Source organism: Henckelia pumila, chromosome 2 (assembly GCF_033568475.1).
Source record: "Henckelia pumila isolate YLH828 chromosome 2, ASM3356847v2, whole genome shotgun sequence".
In the NCBI taxonomy this organism is placed as follows: domain Eukaryota; kingdom Viridiplantae; phylum Streptophyta; class Magnoliopsida; order Lamiales; family Gesneriaceae; genus Henckelia; species Henckelia pumila.
The window spans coordinates 184336307-184349599 of NC_133121.1; positions in this window are offsets into that span (position 1 = coordinate 184336307).

Genomic DNA, 13293 nt, shown 5'->3' on the forward strand with positions numbered 1-13293 from the left:
AAATGCAAAATAATCTATAAGATTCGTGCTTATCACTATGCTATAGAATAGTTAAGGCTTTTAGAATAAAGTTATAATGCATGAATACTTTGCATTGTAGTGTGGACTATAGGCTTGGACATTAGAGCTGCTATAGCTTGCCTAGTAGAACTAAGGTACGTAAGTACAGACTGAGATAACCAGCTAAATATACATGTTTATATGTTTCATAATTATGTGTTGCATTATTATATGTCATGATATGCATGATTTACTGTTCATGATTTGTATGCGGCATTTAAATATCATGTTGAACATGCTATCCTTTTGAGATAACGAGTTGTTTTAGGGTCGCTCAACCCTAGGTTTGTTGTTATATTACGATCGGGTACTGTGTGACACCTGGCCACTGGACCGACGGGGCAACGTGACCGGTTTACCCAGGACGGTTATCGTCCAAGATCGAGTTCATTATGTGTGGCACCCACTGAATCTTTAGAGCAGCGTGCTCATACTGGAGGCGCTTGTGTACTGAGCATGATTTTCCAGATATAATATCAGTTTACCCAGAGCATTCATAGTTCATGTTGCATGCATCATATAGACATGTATATTCAATACTTTTGTATGGGGCGTTGTTATCAGTCATGTACTGGTTTTCGTATTTGGACGCCTCATTTCAAATGGTAGGGCTTAGGTGGACAGAGCCGGAGGGAGTAGTCATTGAGGTTGTAAGTATTCAGTGGAGCGAGGTTATTTCCAATTTTTATTACGGTATTTCAGTACTGTTTTTTTTCTTCCAATGGGGTTACAACTAGTATTTCACTTGAATTTTAGTACAGGTTTTGTAAATCCTAGAATTTCTTCTACGTAAAACCGTATGCATAATTAGGGGTTTTATTATTTTAAAAATAAATTAAATGGTTTTAATGACTTTTTTGTAACATGTTTATGTGTTTTAGATTTATTTATGATATTTAACCCGAGTATTTTGAAAGTTATGAATTTTAAAGGAAAATTTGAAATACGAGCGCATACACGGGTCCGTAAACAAACGGAGTAAAATTGTTTTAACAAAATTTATGTCCAAGTTTTTTTAGATACAAAAATAATTGTTTTGAGATTTTTAATTTATAGAAATATTTGGGTTATATATATATATATATATATATACTTTCAAAATAGGGCTTCTATTTATTTCAAAAATTCGAGAAATTATAATTTCCAAAATGTGATGTTGGGCTAGTGTTATTTTATTCTAAAGCCCCTTAGCCAATTTTATTATAAGGCCCTAAGCCCACAATACATATAACTAAAAACTAGCCATAATTTCATTCATTTCTTCATTCCCTACCTCATGCTTCCTTGGAAAATAAGAGAAGCTCCAGTTTCCGTGACCTACACTAGCACACACCTCACAAATTTTTGAAAAAAAACTCATGATTTTTGGAGTTTCGGTCGTCCCGCCGCGCTCTTCACAATCATATCTCTTTCTCTTGAGCTAAGGCATGATCTATCCTTTGTTTCTCACCCATTTTAATCATAGTATCCTCAGTTTTTAATGTTAAAGATATGATCTCCTGGGTTTGGTGGCTAGACAGGTCCCTTAGGGTCTCGGTTCAAGGTTGGGTGTGGCGTAAGGGTAACTGAGCTAGAGGGCCAATGGTCTTTGTGGATGTACATAGATGGGTGCTCACATTGGGCAAGGGAGAATAGCTCATGGCCGAGCCATGCAAGACATGGCTCAGTCCGTGGCTGGTTCAAGAAGGTTTGACGGGACGTTGGGGTGGTCTTGCCAGCGGGGCTCAACCCAGTTGTGGCCGGAGCAGGGAGGCCCAAATGGTTTTAGGAAGCTGCGCATTGGTTGTGGAGCAGTTGAGCTCGTGCTTGGTTTGTAGGTGGCCGGAGCAGGGCGGCCAATGTGCTATATGCAGGTTGCGCATGTATGGTGTGAGCGTGAGTTAGTGTTAGGGCTTGGGTTTTGGTTTTCGGGCCGCCGGGCAGGTGTGTCCGGGTCGGATCAAATGTAATTGGGTCATGTGTTATGAGTTTGGGTCAGAGTTATTTTATTTTAGGCTTGGGTATTTTAATTAGAGTCCAAGTGCTTGAAGTTAAATTGTTATCGGGATTGGGAGATTTAATTGTGTTAATGGGATTAAGTTGATTTAATTAGTTGTGGGATAAGTTTAAGTTAGGATATGTATTACTGGGTTCATGTAAGTGTTATTGGACAGTCCAAATTTAAGTTTGAGTTAATCTATGTATTAATGTAGTATTAATGGGACGGTCTAAGTTTATGAGGTTAAGTTAAGAGCAGCAACTCGATCGAGCCAGTGACAAGTAAAATAGTTTGTAAATATATATTTAATAGACGTACATGTATATTTTGATACAAGTATAATTTTTATGAAAATAAGTTAAATATATATTTACTGGAAAATTTTAAGAAAAATGATATTTTTATGTTCATGATTAATTCTTGTATTTTATGATAGGATAAATTGCATATATCACCCCTGTGAAATCGCGTGTTGGCTGATAACCTCCTATGAAAATTTTTTGAGCTAGAAGCCCCTTATGATTCTAAATTTGTAGCATACACCCCCTTCTGTCAAAAAAATGACTAAAATGTCCTTAATGTTATAAGATAATTTAATATTAAAATATATTTCGTGTATGACAAATATTATGATAAAATAATTATATATAATTTTCATAGTTATTTAAATAAAATTTGATTATTTTACTCAATTAAATATAGAATTATAAAATAAAATTAATTTAATTATTTATTTAAGCAAGAGTATTTTTGTCAATTTTTAACTGAAAAGAGTGTGTATACAACAAATCTAGAATCACATGGGGTTATTAGCTTAAAAAAATTTCATAAGGAGTTATTAGCAAACTCGGGATTTCACAGGGGTAATATATGCAATTTCCCCTTTATGATAATATTAAGAGCATGTAAAGAATATATTTCGAGAAGTTGAAGCGTTTTGTGGCACTATGCTTATGAGCCTATGGATCCCCAAAGGTTGGGTGAATTGGCATAGGAGGCATAGGAAATCCCCAAAGGTTCGGTGAACCTCGCCGCCACGTACGTTGATTTTTAGATTGATCAATCTTTTATATTTTTTTTTGTCACACTTCACTGATATAACCCGCGATTTTATGATTATGAAATGCCAATGCTTATGTTTACGATTCAGTATTATGCAAATGTTTTTACGAATATGCATTCATAAGATGTCTCGGGATATTTTTATATTGCATATATTTGTATGCGATCTTATTGTGTAGTATTTGTTATTAATGGGTAGAGCATGCTGAGACTCTAGGTGCATTAGATTTAAATGATTTGCAGGTTAGTTCGATGATAGTTTTCAAGATGTAGTACTGACTGGCGGCGAGGACCTATGAGCATCCGCGGCGAGCCAGCACACCCTTGACCTTCTTCAGTTATTTATTTAGTTTATGTTAGGATATTTTTATGTATTATAATTTTCCGCACATAGAACTTAGTCGTATCGCTCCCAAATTAACCCAAATCAACTCAAACAATTAAATATTTAGTAGCAAAAGTAGGGATCGTTCCCACGAGGAAAGTGAAATTTAAGTGTGTTATTAAAAATGCTAAAATTAAATAATGGGGATTTTTGGATTTGAAAATTAACTACTAAAAATTTAAGGCAAACTAAAATAAATTTAATCAACTAACATGCAAGATTTTAAAATTATGAAAAACAAATTAATTAAACAAGCCTTGGTATCGGTTGACTACACCCTTGAAGTTATTCATTCGATAATAGATTATCTAAAAATAATTAATTCTCATTGAATATTTATCATTGAAAACTTAATTTCTATTTTATCTTAATTTTAGTTAATTAGACACAAGCGTTCTAAATTAACCCTTATTAATGAATTAACCAAAATACAAGCGATTAAGGTTTAAACTCAAAGAAGCATGCAAACTAGTAAAATTGATGAACCTAGACAACAAAACACAAGCGGTTGTATTTAATCTAGTCAAAAGATGTTCCTAAGAATTAATACATTCACAAGCGGAAAATATAAATCATAGTTGCTTCACAAATTAGATGAGTCAAATAATTACGGATTTGAAAACTAATTAAGCAATAAACTGTATGATAAAATCACAGGGTGATCAAACCAATAATCTCACATACAAACATAAAAGAAATCTCGAACAACTTTTGATATCCAAATAAAAATCAAACATTGACGATTCAAATCTCACAAAATAAATAAATTTCAAGGGTTTGTCTTCCTAAACCAAGTATTAAAACATAGCCACTAATACTCATGAAAATCCTAAGAAAATTCCAAAAGAAAAGAAGAAATCTGAGAAAATTAGGAAGAAAACCTAGTCGCCAAAGTGTTCATGGTGTCCCACCCTTCAAGTCTGATTACAAGATAGAAAAAATTCGGAATAAAAACCTAATTAAAGATTAGAGTCCTTCAAAAGCAAATTTCATTTTTTACAAGATTTTTTTCCTAAATCCGCGTCGTGCTCAATCGGTAGAAAATGTCCGATCGAGCGAACATAGATTTGATCCAAATCCTCCATCTTTTCTCCTTATCCCGCTCGATCGGTTAAATATTGCAGATCGAGCGGAACATGCTCTGTCTCGCATTCACTTTCTCTCTTGCTCGATCGGTTAGAAACAGCAGATCGAGTGAGGTATCTTCTGTGCAAATTTTCCATCAAAATGTCATATCCTACACAATAAACTCGAGAGCATGTAATGTAGACATGATGCATAAAATATGAACAAAAGCTTAATTAAAACAAATGAATGCATGTAAAAATAACAATAAAATGACATTAAAATACGCACATAAAACACAACTATCAAATTCTCCCACACTTATACCTTGCTCGCCCTCGAGCAAGTCATGCAAAAAAAAATACACACATAACAAAAACATAAGCGAGAATGAATCATGCACAACATAGCCTCAGAGAGTTCTAGAAAACAAAAAAACAACGTACAAATACTCTTGGTTTTCCATGATACACTTCCAGTCGAGTGTGAACGTGCATGTATGTCATGTTATTCCAGCTACATGCAGCTTCAAAAGACATAGTTTTGAGACTGTTCGTCGACCTATGACACTTCAGTGTGAGTATCACCATCAAGAGCCCCTTCCTCCCAACAATCCTTAAACACAACATAACTCTCTTAAGATATAATTACGCACCGTCGGATTTTGCACCCAAAATTTTTAAATTCACAATAATTACACGCAAACTTAGCTATAACTAAGATAGGATTAGAATTTTAATCCCCTCGTCTATAGCCCGGATGGAACTACAATCCCATTAGGTCCGCAAACTTAGCTATGGACTAGTGAATAGAATTTCAATCACTACCATGCCCGGATGGAATTGTTATTTAAAATATTTTCAAAATTTTAACCTCATTTTATCCGCATACTTAGTCAAGAACAAGATAATTAGGATTTCAATCTTCTTGTTCATAACCCGAATGGAGTTAAATGCATTTTCACAAAATTTCCATAAAAGAAAATATTGCAATAGGTGCGCCCAAGATTGTATATGCCATGTTAAAAAAATCATCAGGATTCAAAAACACTATCAGGCTCCACAAACACCTATTGTTGTGAAATGGTTCAACAAACATCATCATCATCTAATATATCGCTACAATTCACTGGTTAAACACATGTGCTTAAATTATTCACTAATCAACCTATGGTTTCTCCTATCCAATCAAGAGCAAAATATTTTCACAAAAATTTCATTTTTTCCAACTTCATCATCATAGGTTAGTATTCATCCTCCTACTTATGCATACGGAACAAACACGAAACAACAAAAAGACAATTCACGAACTATATGAAAATACACAACAAAATAAATGCAAAAAAAAAAATGAAAAACGAGTAATGTACCCCCATACTTATCTATAACATTGCCCTAAATGCTCTAGCAACCAGTGTTTTAAAAATAGGACCGGACCGGCCTGTTCGAACGGTTCAACCGGGAACCGGTCACTGGTCCGGTCCGAAATACCCCTAAAAACCATTTTAACGGTTCAACCGCTCAGAACCGGTCAAGAACCGGTCAAAACCGGTCGAACCGGCCAAGAAACGCCCAAGAAACGGTCACAAGAACCGGCTAGAAAACCGGTTGAACCGATTTTCGAATTTTTTGAATTTTTTTTAAAATTGTTTTTTTTAATTTTAAAATCTTAATTTAATATTTTATTATATATATACACATGATTATTTGAAATTTTTACTTCCTTAAAAATATTATTTTTCTATTATTATATTTTTTAATTAATTTATTTATTTTTAAAAGTGGCCGGATCAAGGCCAAGATGCGTAGACATGCCCCGAATGAGAGCTTCCATTGCTTGAAGATTTTTCGTAGTGGCAGCCATGAACTTTTTCTTATGATGGTAAAAAATAGTGATCTTCCAGATGGAATCAACGTTGGAACGAAGATACGGCTGCGAAGGACGAGTGGGAACCTGACTAGAGGAGGCTCGAACACCCGCTGGAAAGTGCTTAGCGCGGAAAGATTTCTTTGCGTCAACAACGACTTTATCGACATGACGTGTCGGCTATAACCACTCTTCATCATCTCGGGTTTGAACACCCGCTCGTACACACAGCTCGAAAATGATCGTCGGAAAAAAAAGACCAAAGAATTAGAATAGATCGACCTCCGGATTTCGCTGTGAATACCTTGGCCCACATTAATTGGCCAATCCATGTAGAACGCATATAGGAGAATGGCGCGATGATTTGTGACATCGCTGGTGTGGGAAATGTGCATCAGTCACTTGGTAAAAAAGACATACCAAGTCGCCGGATCCACCTGCAGAAAATGCTCCGAAAGGAACGTTCCAAGTAACCCCATCATAACACAACTGAGCTATAACCTTATGAACATCCGAATTGGATTTGAGGCTCTGATACAAGCTGTCGTCAACATTCGGGGTCTCAAGCAATGAATTAATCGTATTTTCATCAAAAGACACTAGTTCCCCCAGACAAAAGCCTTCCCATCCTCCCTTTCAGTGGCGTTGGCATAAAATTCACGCACAAGCGGAAAAATTTCCGCGTTTGGTTGTTGGAAAAACACACGCCAACCACGATATCCTAACTTAATTGCAACATCACTATCGCAAAAAGTAAGTTCAATTCCACGTTTGGGAATTGGTGAATGATGAATTTAGCCAAGTCGTACCTTTCACGAGCCGCTTGATTTAAAAAATTTCATGAGAGACCCATGGGAGAAGCAGGTGCCGCGGCTCATTGATTAAAGGACTCCACAGTAGAACGAACTCTCTTAGCCTACATATTACCAGATTATATAAACGCATAAACAAAGAAACGAGTACCGGGGAAGAGACAATCCGAAAAAAACATAGGAGCAAAATGGAAAGATAGAGAAAACTCTCTATGGCGTGTGGTGGCCCAGGAATTCAGTATGAATGCGATTAAAATAGACATGGCAATCAACGAGCAAGAACATGGCCTTAAAAGTCTGTTGTGCGGAGAGGCAGGAATGTATGCGTAAGTGTGCTCGATGCGCGACTGGCTAGAAAGAACAGGGCGATGGCGGTGAACAGTGGCTGAGAATTGCCGGGGTGGAGGAGGACGATGGAGTTGGCAGCCAGATGGGCTTAGAGGTGAGGAGTGAGATCCCGACAAGAATGGAGATGGTGACCAGAGGTGGAGTGGTGATTCCTGCGAGTAAAAGAAGGAGAGTGGTGAGATGCATATGGTAAGGAGTTTGGGGATTTAGGGATTTCAGAGAGAAGGGTGAAAGAAAAGTGAGGGATAAAAGGTAAAGAAAACGATTAAATTGGGCCCAGATGTGTTCTCCCTCGATCGGTTGGAAATTACCGCTCGAGCGAGCACGAATATTTTTTTTTAAATCAGAAAAGCCTTCGCTCGATCTGTTGGAAATTACCGCTTGAGCAAGCACAAATATTCCCCTATACACAGAGAGTTTCTCGCTCAATCGGTTGGAATTTACCACTCGAGCGAGCGCGAATATTTTTTTAAATCAGAAAAGCCTTCGCTCGATCTGTTGGAAATTACCGCTTGAGCAAGCACAAATATTCCCCTATACTCAGAGAGTTTCTCGCTCAATCGGTTGGAATTTACCGCTTGAGCGAGAATAAGAAAAACAAAAAGTCAAAAAATGTTTCGCTCGATCTGTAAGAAATTACCGATCGAGCAAAACTGCTAATTTGAAAATTTTTCAAAAATTTTATCAAAAAGATCAAAAAAACATGAAAATTCAAGAAAATAATTTAAATAAAACTAAATAAACTAGAGGAGGGAAAAGAGCACTAGGTTTCCTCCCAATAAGCGCTAAATTGACATTATATAGCTCGACTGTATGCGTCTGTTTACGCAACGTCTTTTGGATCCTCGAGTTTTAGGTCATGCGTGTCCTCCCCTTCGTTCTCTTGAACTCCTTCAAATAGTGTTTCAATCTTTTTCCATTCACCTTGAATATCTTTGAGGGCTCCAAGCTCTGAATTTCAACTGCACCAAGGGGAAAAACATTAGTAACAACAAAAGGACCAATCCACCTTGAACGTAACTTACTTGGAAATAACCAAAGTTGTGAATTATCTAGAGCAGGAATTTTTGACCAACTTCGAATTTTCGTCTAGCAATCATCTTGTCATGGAAGACTTTTGTCTTTTTCTTGTAAATCTTGGAACTGGCATACACTTCATTGTGTATTTTTTCCAACTCCTGCAACTGCAGCTTCCTATGTTCTCCACTGTCATCCATCTGCATATTAAAGTTCTTGATATCCCAATAAGCTATGTGCTCCAATTCCAATGACATATGGCATGGTTTCCCAAAAACTAGTTGGTATGGTGAATGCCAATCGGTGTCTTGTACGCGGTTCTGTAGGCCCACAGAGCATAATCCAATCTCAAGCTCCAGTCTTTCCTTGTTGGATTCACTATTTTCTCTAGGATAGATTTGATTTCTCTATTCGAAACTTTAGCTTGGCCATTTGATTGCGGGTGATATGCAGTGGATATCTTGTGTGTGACATGACACTTTTTCAATAAACCAGCTACAGTCCGGTTGCAAAAAAGTGTTGAAATATCACTTATGATTTCTCGTGGAATCCGAAACCTAGAGAAAATATTATGCTTGATGAAATCTGCAACCACTTTTGAATCGTCAGTACGGGTGGCCTTAGATTCCACCAGTTTCTAAACATAGTCCACAACAAGTAATATTAAATAAATCCAAAGGAACTAGGAAAATGTCCCATGAAGTTGATGCCCCACACATCACAAATTTTGCAAACGATAATGGGGTGTTAAGGTATCTCCTTACGCTGGGATATATTACCTGTCTTTTGACATTGGGCGCACGACTTACAGATGAAGTATGCGTCTCAAAATAGGGATGACAAGAAAAATTCATAGTCTAATACCTTCCTTGTCGTTCTTTTAGCACCAAAGTGACCGCCACAAGCGTACGAATGACAAAACGTGAGGATATGAATCACCTCGCCTTTAGAGACACATATTCTTATAACTTGGTCAGCGTAGTGTTTCTACAGGTAAGGGTCATCCCACACGTAGTACTTAGCATTACTTTTAATTTTATCTCTTTGTGCCTTGGAAATTTTTTTTGAGGGAAACCCATTAGTAACTAAAAAATTTACGATATGCGCGTACCAGGGTAATACTGTGCTCGACGAAAAAAGTTCCTCGTCAGGAAATTCTTCTTGCAGGCACAGTTCCTCATCAATGTAAACTAGACGACTCAGGTGATCAGCCACTCTGTTCTCTGTTCCTCTTTTATCCTTGATCTCTACATCAAATTCGCTCTGGAGCAATATCCCTTTTCTTAACCTTGGCTTGGCCTTTTTCTTTAGATATCGAAGAGCTGAATGATCAGAATAAACAATAACTTTAGCACCAATTAAATAAGATCGGAATTTTTCTAAAGCAAAAACTACAGCTAAATCTCCTTCTCAGTGGTGGAATAATTCCGTTGTGCATCGTTCAAAATTCTCGAGGCGTAGTAGATAGCATGCGATGCTTTCCCAACTCTTTGTTCCAATACCGCTCCTACCGCTTAGTCGCTGGCATCACACATAATTTCAAATGGTTTGCTCCAGTCAGGTGGTTGGATGATAGGTGCAGAATTCATTGAGTCCTTAACTTTGTCAAACAAAGTTTTGCATGACTCATCAAAACCAAAATTGACATATTTCTGCAGCAACTTGCACATGGGGGATGCGATCTTGGCGAAGTCTTGAATATATCTCCTATAAAAACCTACATGGCCAAGAAAAGAACGCACTTCTCACACTAGTGGGATAAGGTAAAGATTGAATGATATCAATTTTAGGTTTATTTACCTCAATTCTCTTAGAAGAGACGACATGACCCAAAACGATACCTTGCCCAACCATAAAATGACATTTTTCAGAATATAAGACCAGATTGGTTTCGACACACCTCCTTAGGACAAGAGCAAGGTTAGACAAGCATTTCTCAATAGAATCACCATAGACAATAAAATCATCCATGAATACCTCTAATATATGCTCAATAAAATTAGAGAATATGCTAACCATACGCCATTGGAATGTGGCTGGTGCGTTGCAGAGTCAAAAGGGTATACGCCGATATGCAAAAGTGCCAAATGGGCAAGTGAATGTCAACTTCTCCTGATCCTACGGTGCAATTTCAATATGAAAATATCCAGAATATCCATCAAGAAAACAATAGTAAGAATGACAAGCTAATATTTCAATCATTTGATCAATAAAAGGTACAAGGAAATGGTTCTTTGGGGTTCCAGCATTCAATTTTCTATAATCTATACAAACCCTCCACACGTTTTGAATGCGGGTGGGAACCAAATCATCATCCTTGTTCTTCACCACTATAATTCCGATTTTCTTGGGAACCAATTGGATAGGGCTAACCCACTAGCTGTCAGAAATTGGATAAATCACTCCAAATTCAAGGAGTTTGAGGATTTTTGCCTTCACCACTTCCATCATAGGTGGATTCAATTTCCTTTGCGGCTGACGCAAGTGAATTGGTCCTTCTTCCATCAGAATCCTATGCATGCACGTATAAGGGCCGATTCCCTTGATGTCTGCAATAGTCCATCCTATAGCAGTCTTGTGCTCCCTCAAAACCTTTATGTGTTGCTCCTCTTATTCGACTTACAAGCTGCAAGAGATGATGACTGGTAATGTTTTCCTTCTCCCAGAAAAACATATTTGAGATGTTGAGGTTACGTCTTTAGCTCAATGACTGGTTCCTGCAAAACAGATGGAAGACACTGAGTATTAGGTATTGATAAAGAGATATATGAAAGATTACCTGATTGAGGTAGCTCGGGGGCACAGTTCAGAATTGTAACAATCTCTTTTAATTCTTCACTAAAGCAAACTTCCTTGTTGTCTTTTTGGATGGGTGCTATAATAGCCACCTCTAGATCGTCTTTTCTTGCAAGCTCAAAACACTCTTGTGCCAAGTAATCCACAATATCAACATAATAAACACTATCGTCACCATTAGGAAATTTGATGGCATCATAGATATTAAATTTAACGACCTCTCCATCAAATTTCATAGTAAGTGTGCCACTTTGAACATCAATTTATGTCATCGACGTTTTCAAAAATGGCCTGCCTAAAAAAATGGACTATTGTGATCACCATTTTCCATGTCAAGTATATAAAAATCAGCATGAAACACCAAATTATTTACTTGCATCAACACATCCTCTACTATTCCCCTAGGGTATGCATTAGATCTATCAGATAACTGTATGACAATTCCAGTTTTGTTCAAAGTACCAAGCTTCAAGGATGCATAAATAGAATATGGCATGACATTAATTAAAGCTCCTAGATCTAACATGGTCTTTTCTAGTCTTACATTCCCTATGGTACATGGATAGAGAACATACTTGTATCCTTGAATTTTGCAGGCAATTTTCTTTGAATCACAACATATACATTTTCTCCCAACTCTATCTTCTGACATCCTTTCAACGTCTATTTCCTTTTCGCAGTGCACAATTCATTCAAAAACTTTGCATAGAGAGGTACCTGCTTAGTAGCATCTAGCAGTGGAATGTTTACCTCACATCTACAAAAAGTGTCGTAGATTTCCTTAATCCCTTTATATTTCCTAGATTATTTAAGTGTTAGGGAAAAGGGGCTATGGGTTTATACTCAGAGAGAGGAGGAAACTTACCTTTTTGCGCTTCTCCCTGAGTTTTTTCTTTATCATCCATCTTCGGCTCTTCATTCTGTTCCTTCTTTGACAAAGCATCAACCACATTCTCCTTAACCTTCAAATCTTTCCCATTCCTGAGAGTGATTGCACTAGAATTCTCATTTGGATTGGGGACCTTTTGAGATGGTAAAATGTTGGAATGTTGCGCTTCCAGCTTGTTGATTGCAGTGACGAGCTGTCCCATTTGGGTATTCAAGTTTTGGATACTTGCTCGGGTTTTCTGTTGGAAATTCAAAGTATTAGTTGAAAGATCCTTAACTATATTTTCAAGAAACTCACCCGGCGCTGGAATTTGAGGACGCTGCTGTTGTGGAGGATACGGTGTCCTGTAAGCTTGATTGTGCGGTTGTGCATGAGGTGAAGGCGGATTCACCGGAGGGTTTCTGTATCTAAGATTTGGATGATCCTTTGAGCCTGGATTATATATTGGAATAAAGATCATAATTCCGTTGTGGTGGGCCAGGAAATCCTTCAGTGGCATTCACTTGTTCGACCGATTCCTCCTGAAGTTTGGGACACATGTCAGTGGCATGTCCCACTGCAGCGCAAATTCCACATGCCTTTGTAGTCTGTCCATTACCTACAGCCATTTGACGTACAAGAAATGTCAGTTCAATCAATTGTTGTTCAAGGGAAGAAATATTTACCTCGTTACTCCTTCTGGGTGTATGATAACTTCTGTTGGTGCCAAATTGCTGAGAATTGGCATCCATATTCTCGATTAAGTTCCTTGTCTCTCGTGGAGTTAAAAGCTCTGTTGAATTAAAAGGTTCTCACTTATCTGATTGTGCGGACAGCTAGCAAAAAGATTTTTGAACCGCTCCCAGTAATCTTGATGTGAATCCCCAGTCTGTTTTTTGATGTCGTTTATTTCTTTTCTGATATTGCAGCTCTAGAAGGTGGGAAATATTTCTCCAGAAATATTCTCTTCATTTCATTTCAGGTTGTGATGGATCCAGGAGGTAGATAGTATAGCCAATCGTTTGCAGCATTCTCA